This window comes from Sphaerodactylus townsendi, linkage group LG01 (assembly GCF_021028975.2).
Source record: "Sphaerodactylus townsendi isolate TG3544 linkage group LG01, MPM_Stown_v2.3, whole genome shotgun sequence".
NCBI lineage: Eukaryota > Metazoa > Chordata > Lepidosauria > Squamata > Sphaerodactylidae > Sphaerodactylus > Sphaerodactylus townsendi.
Window position 1 is genome coordinate 9,329,153 of NC_059425.1, and position 9,467 is coordinate 9,338,619.

The following is a 9,467-nucleotide window of genomic DNA, read 5'->3' on the forward strand; positions in this document are numbered from 1 at the left end:
GTTCCCGAGAGTAGGTTACTAATTATTTGTGTGTGCCGAGAGGGGGTTACTAATGGGTGATTTTGCCACGTGATTTTTGCCTTAGTTACGCCCCTCCTCTCAGCAGTAGCGTGCAGAACTTGAAGCAGTCTAGCAGGAGGTGCACCGGCGTGCGTGGCAGCCTGCGCCTGCGTGCATTTGTTTCCCGCCCAAGGACCGGTGCAGCGTCTGCATCCTTGCCACAGCCCTGCCCAGGAATGCCCCGCCCACGGAATGCCCGGCCACACCCCCGCCGTGCCCCGCCCAGCCCCATTGGCGCTACGCCACAGTTTGAATCCCACCACCATGGGAACCTGTTACTAAAATTTTTGGATCCCACCACTGTACCTAGGATCTTGTACCTGAAGATCCCAGGAATTGAAATCGGAACCCTTTCCATTCAACAGAGTTTCTCTGCCAACCAATTTGCCCCCATGTCATCTAAGCTTTCAGTGGGGCGTGGCTCTCAAGAGAGGATCCCTCTCGGGCCCCTTCCGCACATGCAGAATAATGCGCTTTTCAGTCCACTTTCACCATTGTTTGCAAGTGGATTTTGCTCTTCCGCACAGCGAAATCCAGCTTCAAAGTGGATTGGAAGTGGATTGAAAGTGCATCGTTCTGCATGCCCAGAAGGGCCCTCCTTGGTCTTGCTATTGAGATCCATTAAGTGGAGATCCCGGAGCCTCAACCAGAGATCTTCTGCAGGCTCCCCCATGGAAGCTCGGTCCTTTCCCAATTGGCCATCTCCCAGTTGGGAACCAGTTCTCTTCCCAGTCTTAGCCAACCCAGGAGCAAATACTCTTCCGCCTGACCCTAAGGCCCCTTGTGACCCGAGCTGGCTCTTCGTACCTCGTGGGAGCCGTGGGAGAAATTCAGTCTGGCAATATTCATCCCTGCTTTGATCATCTCACGCAGCATCTCCACCGAGCGGGAAGCAGGACCTGCAACAGGGCAGTGGCACCAAGTGGTTAGCGCAGCACTTGGGGGTTGCGTGACATCAGAACCAAGTCCCTACATCAGTGGTGGCGAACCTATGGCACGGGTGCCAGAGGTGGCACTCAGAGCCCTCTCTGTGGGCACGTGCAAACAGAGTGCCCCCCCCCCCCCACATCTAGGCTGGCCTGGGCCACTGGGCTCGATTATTAGCATTAAACCTAAGACCAAGTTGTGGGAAAGCAGTGTAGGGAACCCTGTTAAGCGCTGTTAAACCCCACTGATTTTCATGCGAAGAACTAAAGCGCGATCCTTTACCTGGGAGTAAGCTCGCTTGTTGGCAATGGGGCTTGCTTCTGAGTAAACCCTCCCAGAGTCGTGTTTCACCCATTGGAAGAGCTGCATGTTTGCTTCAAAGCAAAGCCACCGACTACCAGCAAGGTTACTCCCGAGTAACGCACGCCTCCGAGCCAAGCGTTTTTTCTAAACTCAAACTTCAGTATTCAGGTTAAATTGCCGGGTTGGCACTTTGCGATAAATAAGTGGGTCTTGGCACCCATTCCCCCTCGCAACTTTACACCTTTAGCACACTTGACATTGTCCATCCAAGTACTAGCCAGGACTGGCCCTGCTTGGCTCCAGAGATCAGGATAGCCCGGGGCTACTGAAGTCTGGGTGTTTCCATAGCAATGGCAGTAAACAATCTTGCATCACAACATCTCTGTTGGGTCATCCTCACTGGCCATTTGGTCTGGTTAGGACTTTCCATACTGTTCATTTAAGCTCATCTTGGCAGGTAGGAAAGTCCTCCGAGGAAAGGTTCATGGACTTCCCTGCCCTTCCTGCAGAGATTCCCTCTGCCGTTGGGGGTGGAAGCCAGAGACAGAAATCCAGTATTCCTCCTTGTATGGGATTATGCCTTGGCTTTCTTGCAGAATGCAAGGCGATTAAAGAGGCCCCTGTTTGCCTGCTCTGTTGTTTTCCTCTGCTTCCAGGCCAACCCTTTTTATACTGGATGGAACCTTATTCTGGAGTGAGATCTTATTTCTCAAAACTGTTGGCTTTTTTGGCTTCCACAGTTGCAATTTCTGGTATTTTTACATGCATATAGGTGACACCGTAAGAGAATTTCATTTTAGGTGTCCATGTCACCCTTCGGGGGGGTGTCCGGATTATTTTTCTTTCTTCCTGAGGACAGAGCAAATGTGCATCATTCCGGTGATCTAAGCAAGCATTTTTCTTAAGGTGCCCCTTCGAGGAATCTGGGCACTCCCTTTTGGGAGCTGGTGTGATCTCAGATGCCTCCTCCCCTCTGATTGGGACCTTGCTGTGAAGCTGGTATCTATTAGCCCCGGGCTAGCCTGATCTCCTCTGATCCTCTGGAGCCAAGCAGGGCCAGTCCTGGCAAGTGCCGGATGCGACAATGTCCAAGTGTGCTAAAGGTGTGCAGTTAGCGAGGGGGAATGGAGTGCAAGCCTCCCAAGCCAGCCCCTGACAGTTTTTTTATTGCCATCCTAGATAGGTTGGAGGAGGGGTTAGGCCAGTGGTTCTCCAACCTTCCTAATGCCCGCGACCCTTTAATGCAGTTCCTCATGTTGTGGTGACCCGCAACCCTAGCATTTATTCATTTTTCAGATGGAGAACACCGATGCAGAAAGGCTTGAGCTTAGCCCTGTGAAAGGGTGGATTCGACCCCCAAAGGGGTCCCGACCCGCAACACCCTATCCAACACTGTTGAACACCTACAAAAACTGAGTGCAACATGCAGTACCTCAAAGAAACCACAACAAACCGTTGCACTCAAGCTGATGTGAAATAAAATGTTCTTTACTATTATGTATCCAGTTTTGTCGTCTTATTTCATTTCATATATCATCATATTACATACATAAATCCATAATCCATAAAGGATATCCATCCATATTTCATACTTCCAAATTCATGATTCCACTTCGTCAAAATTATTTTTTTCAGTCATCCATACACCAGAGTATATATGCTCTATTCCATCGTTATCCAATTTTTTTGCAGCACACTTAAAAGTACCATATCAAAACAAACAGGAAACAGCTGCGCATAAGCAGCGTTTTTTGACTACTTCTTCAGCAATATATGCTAATATATATAAGTTTTATAGGCTTCCTACTGGGTAATAATCTCTCCTCAGAGCTGTCCCTCCCCATCCTGCCCTTGGGTTTCTGTTCATTTTAGGCTCATCATGGCAGGTGGGAAGATCCTCCAAGGAAAGAGTTCATGGACTTCTCTGACCAGTGGTCCTAAGCGCTGCATTTTTCTTAAGGTGCCCCTTTGGAATCTAGAGCCTCCTTTTGGAAGCTGAAGATTGCAATGCTCAGATGCCTCCTCCCCTCTATGTTGGGACCTTGTTGTGGGCTAATATCTCCCAGTGGCTTCTGGTCTTCTGTAAATTAGTTTGTGTACCTGATGTGCCCCTAGACTCCGAGCATTAGATCTACCTTGCTTTTCTCTTTTATTTTAGTGCAAAAAATTCCACATGCTTGTGCTATACGGCATAGTTATGTTTTCTTCACAGCTTTTAAAAAAATTTCTTTTGTTGTCAATTACATTTGACTTATGGCAAACCCTGGTTGAGTTTTCAAGGTAAGAGACGTTTGGAGGTGGTTTGCCGTAGCCTGCCTCTCCCAGCACTGCATACGGTATTCCTTGAAAGCCTTTCATCCAAGTACTAGCCAGGACCAGCCCTGCTTGGCTTCAGAGATGGCTGGGTATGGTTGGGGGGGGGGGGGATCAGGCTAACCTGAGGCTATTCAAGTGTAGGCGTTACCATAACGATGACAGTAAACAATCTTGCATCACAATACTTCTGTTGGGTCATCCTCACTAGCCATTTGGTCTGATTAGGACTGGTCTTGCTGTTCATTTGAGCTCATCGCTGGCGGGTAGGAAAGTCCTCCAAATGGATATTAGCAGCAAAGACTCCAGCCTGAAGCCCTCCTGCCACATCATGGGGGGGTGAACCCACATTAGCCAAATCTGCTGTTGTGTGAAGTGTGAAGTGCGTGAGAGCCACTCCCAGCTGCAAAGGGATTCCAGGCGGTCTTTATTTGTCAGCTGAGTGTTGCTGAGGGTCCTTTGAAGGTTCACCACCTCAATGCCGCCCACCCATCCATTTTCTTTTCCCCTGATAGATGAAGGCGCATCTTACAGACCCAAGGACTTTCAAGACCACCCCAGGAAGAGGGCCTAACCCTTCCTTCAGCCTATCCAGGGTGGCGCCAAAAAACTGTCCAGCTGTGGCGGGAGGCTTGCACCCATTCCCCCTCAAAACTGCACAACTTTAGCACACTTGACATTGTCCATCCAAGTACTAGCCAGGACTGGCCCTGCTTGACTCGAGATATCAGAGGAGATCAGGCTAGCCTGGGGCTACTGAAGTCTGGGCGTTTCCATAGCGATGGCAGTAAACAATCTTGCATCACAACACCACTGTTGGGTCATCCTCACTGGCCATTTGGTCTGGTTAGGACTTTCCATACTGTTTATTTGAGCTCATCATGGCAGGTAGGAAAGTCCTCCTAGGAAAGGTTCATGGATTTCTCTGACATTCCTGCAGAGAGTCCCTCTGCCTTTGGGGGTGGAAGAGACACCCATCCATTTTCTTTTCCCGGGCAGGGAGGGGGGTGCCAAACTCAGGTTTTGTCCCCGGGCGCCAGTTTGCCTAGGTACGCCCCTGCTTGGGTCACAATTTGGGCACTCTGTCTCGAAAAGGTTTGTCATCACTGACCTACATCCTTTTTGCTCCACCTGGGATTCAGCCAGGTAGGCATCGTAACATACCTTCGGTATTATCACGTTGGGTTTTAGCTGCCACCGGGAGAGAGCCCTGAACGCTTTCTTTAAAAACACAATGAACTGAGTCGCTCTAAAGGGCAAATGATAATATTTTAAAATCTTACTGAATTGATATCAATTGTATTTTTACATGACCGTGTTTTTACATGATGCATTGCAGGAGAGAAAGGGGGACATAAATCCAACTCTTCTTCTTCTTCTGTCCTCACCAGGCTCCGCCCCCAAACCTCTAGGAGTTTTCCAACCTGGAACTGGAAACCCGCCCACCCCCCAATTCCCACCAATGGCAACTCTATTGGAAACCCTATTGCCCCCCTCCTCAGAAACTACAGCTCAGTGTGGCCCCCTGCAGGATAAGTCAGTAACTTGCTTCTTGTACGATTTTTTTGCACAAAAAGTCCATTCCCCCCTTCTGCAACCCAATCCACTGGACTGAGGCTCCATTTTCCCACAATGCCTTGTGGTGGCCCAATAATAATAAGAGTTTGGATTTATAACCCCCCCCCCTTTTCTCTCCTGTAAGGAGACTCAAAGGGGCTTACAATCTCCTTTCCCTTCCCCCCCTGCAACAAACCCTGTGAGGTAGGTGGGGCTGAGAGAGCTCCGAAGAACTGGGACTAGCCCAAGGTCACCCAGCTGGCGCGTGTGGGAGTGCACGAGCTAATCTGGTTCCCCAGATAAGCCTCCACAGCTCAAGTCTTTTATGCTGATTTTAATAATGCTGCGTTTTAATAGGATGGGGTTATTTATATAGAGCCAAAAACTACCTAATCTTGATTGGATTTTAGCTTTGATTTCTGTGCTCTATTCTGTTCTGTTCACCGCCCTGAGCCCTTCGGGGGAGGGCGGTATAAAAATATAACCAATCAATCAATCAATCAATCAATCAATCAATCAATCAATCAATCAATCAATCAATCAATCAATCAATCAATCAATCAATCAATCAATCAATCAATCAATCAAAAAAGTGGCAGAGCGGGGAATCAAACCCGGTTCTCCAGATTAGAGCGCACCTGCTCTTAACCACTGCACCACGAGATCAGCGAATCCGCGGCGCGCACACCGAACGGAGGGGAGGGCCAGATACCCTGCCCTGTCCGCTCCAGGCTAGGCGGGGGGAGCTCCCCGTCCCACAAGGGACCCCGTGGCTTCGGCGGCCCTCCCGACCCACACCCTTGTTGACGTACCGATCGTGCAGACGATGCCGGTGCTGCGGGCCGTGATGGGCTCGGAGTCGATGTCCAGCAGGCACAGGTGCTCCAAGAAGGTGTCGGCCATGGACGCCGGCAGCTGTTGCCTTTGGAAGAAGGCCGTGCCCAGCTCCTGGGTGAGGGTGGTCATGTCGTCCGGCAGCTGAGAGGCGGCACCTGCCGGGAAACGAAAGGGACACTGCTGAGCGCGGGCCTAGGGCAGGAGCACGGTGCTTGCACTCTACCTGCGCAAGGATCACGGCACCGCCTCGTGATCGGAGGGTGCGCTTCCTTCCCTTCTCCCACTGCCAGCTGTCGGCACTGCATGACCGCCCGCACACCGTCCCCTCGCTGTGGGGCTGGCCGCAACGCACCTGCCATCTTGCCGCTCCTCGGATCCCACACTTTGCCCTCGAGGCTCCGGATAATCTCCGTCCCCAGGGCTGGGCCTCCAGCCTTCCCCTCCCCCCACCTCTCCACCTGGTTAAAAAGTGACCAGCTTGAGTCTAACGCCGTGCGACATCTATGCGGAGCCGCCGAAGAGCCGGCTCGCAGACCTGTATCTGGCGAAGGGAGCTCTAACTGGGGTGCTGTGTGGTTCCCGGGCTGTATGGCCGTGTTCTAGCCGCCTTCTCTCCTGACGTTTCGCCTGCATCTGTGGTTGAATGCATCTTCAGAGGATCAGATCCTCTGAAGATGCCAGCCACAGATGCAGGCGAAACGTCAGGAGAGAACGCTGCTAGAACACGGCCGTACAGCCCGGAAACCGCACAGCACCCCAGTGATTCCGGCCGTGAAAGCCTTCGACAATACACTGAAGCTCTAACTCTCGCAATCTCCTGCTTTGGACATCTTGTCGGTCTCCATGGCCCCTTCCGCACGTGCGGAATAAGGCGCTTTCAATCCACTTTCAATGCAGCTGGGTTTTACTGTGCGGAAGAGCAAAATCCACTTGCAAGCAATTGTGGAAGTGGATTGAAAGCGCATTGCTCTGCGCGTGCGGAAGGGGCCTCACTCTCGAAATCTTCTACTTTGAACACCTTGTTGGTGTCTAAGTGCCACCAGACTCAAATCACACAAGAGCCCCTCAACTGGTCATTTCCCTGAGCAAGTGTTGTCTATTGCCTTCTTTTGTTGAAACCAGTGCTATTGCTAGTATTGCAGTGTAGTGGTTAGTCAATCAATTCCAATACCTTTAATGGCATATATAAAAGAAGAAGAAGAAGAAGAAGAAGAAGAAGAAGAAGAAGAAGAAGAAGAAGAAGAAGAAGAAGAAGAAGAAGAAGAAGAAGAAGAAGAAGAAGAAGAAGAAGAAGAAGAAGAAGAAGAAGAAGAAGAAGAAGAAGAAGAAGAGGAGGAGGAGGAGGAGGAGGAGGAGGAGGAGTTTGGATTTATATCCCCCCTTTCTCTCCTGTAAGAGACTCAAAGGGGCTTACAATCTCCTTGCCCTTCCCCCCTCACAACAAACACCCTGTGAGGTAGGTGGGGCTGAGAGAGCTCCGAAGAGCTGTGACTAGCCCAAGGTCACCCAGCTGGCGTGTGTGGGGAGTGCACAGGCTAATCTGAATTCCCCAGATAAGCCTCCACAGCTCAGGCGACAGAGCTGGGAATCAAACCCGGTTCCTCCAGATTAGATACACGAGCTCTTAACCTCCTACGCCACCACCAGACCACGGTCACACAGCCCAGAAAGCCCACAACAACCAATAGTTGTGGTTTGCCATGGTCTGCCTCAGCTACGGTGGGTCTGGTTCCCCCCAGCCACCAGTCAGTGCTGGTTGTTAGAACCAAGCTGGGAAACTCCTGGGGGGTTGGGAATGGATCCTGGGAAGGTGCAGAACGTCAGTGGGGTACAGTACCATAGAGTTCACCCTCCAAACCAGCCATTTTCTCCAGGGAAACTGATCTCTATAGTCTGGAGAGTAGATGGGATTCTGGGCGTCTCCAGGTCCCCCCTGTAGGTTGGCATCCCTAGCCTCTGTGTCGCAACCTTTGTCTTCTTTGGCTGCCTTCCACCCAACTACTAGCCCAGTGATGGCGAACCTTTTCGAGGCCGAGCGCCCAAATTGCAACCCCAATTGGCAAAGTGCCAACCCGGCAATTTAACCTGAATACTGAGCTTTGAGTTTAGAAAAAACGGTTGGCTCCGAGGCATGCGTTACTCGGGAGTAAGCTTGGTGGTAGTCGGCGGCTTTGCTTTGAAGCAACCGGGCAACTCTTCCAGCGGGTGAATCACGACCCTAGGAGGGTTTACTCAGAAGCAAGCCCCATTGCCAGCAACCGAGCTTACTCCCAGGTAAAGTTCTTTGCATGAAAATCCGTGGGGTTTAACAGCGCTTAACAGGGTTACCTACACTGCTTCCCCAAAACTAGGTCTTAGGTTTAATGCTAATAATCAAGCCCAGCGGCCCAGGCTAGCCTAGATGTGTGTTGGGGGGGGGGCACTCTGTTTGCGCATGCCCACAGAGAGGGCTCTGAGTGCCACCTCTGGCACCCGTGCCATAGCTTCGCCACCACTGTACTAGCCAGGGCTGACCCTGCTTAACTTCGTGCAGAAATAACGCACTTTCAATCCACTTCCGCAATTGTTTGCAAGCGGCTTTTGCTGTTCCGTACAGTAAAATCCGGCTGCAAAGAGCATCGAAAGCGGAAAAGGCCTGAGACCTGACAAGACCGAACTGCCCTGGGTTATAAGGCTGCCACTGAGGATCTTGTAGATCTCGTCAGGAAGGGAGACAACAAAAGGAGATGAATGGAAAGGAGAGGTCAGGGAAACAGCAACCGACATTCTACACCCTGGCGTGGAAAGCAACAGGCAGCGTGCAGGGCAAATCTCGCAGGAGAGTGGCCAACTTTTCCCACCAGCCCTCCGCCCCCTGCTTTCAGCACCCCCTTGATGTAGGGCAGTTCCGCCTTTTGCAACAGGCCCAACCGCAGGCAGTCCAGGGCTCGGGCATCCAGCGACAGATCTCAGACAACTGCCGTCCCCTCCTGCCTTCCGCCTGCCGGGAAACACCGTCCTAGCAACAGTGCCTCAGGCCAGGTGGGCCGCAGGAAAGAGGACCCCGTTCACCCACCTTCCTGCAGCTGGACTTCCTCCTCTGCTTTCTCTGGCCTGGGGAAGCGACAGGAAACAGGGGAGAGGCTGCTGCGTAGGTGGGCCCAACGCCAGCCCCTTCTGAGCGGAAACCTCCAGCTGCAACTCACACCCGGCAGCCGCACCCTTCCCCGCCGCTTGTCTGTTCTCCAAACTGGCCACACGTTTCCTCCAACGTTCTCGGTGCCTCCGGCGGCAGCAAAACCCGTTCCCCCGATCTCAGGAAGCTGCCGTGAAGGAGATGAAGGGTTTGGGTGTAGTGGTTAAGGAGCAGCAGTGGCGTAGTGGTTAAGAGCAGCTGCATTCTAATCTGGAGGAACCGGGTTTGATTCCCCGCTCTGCCACTTGGGCTGTGGAGGCTTCTCTGGGGAATTCAGATTAGCCTGTGCACTCCC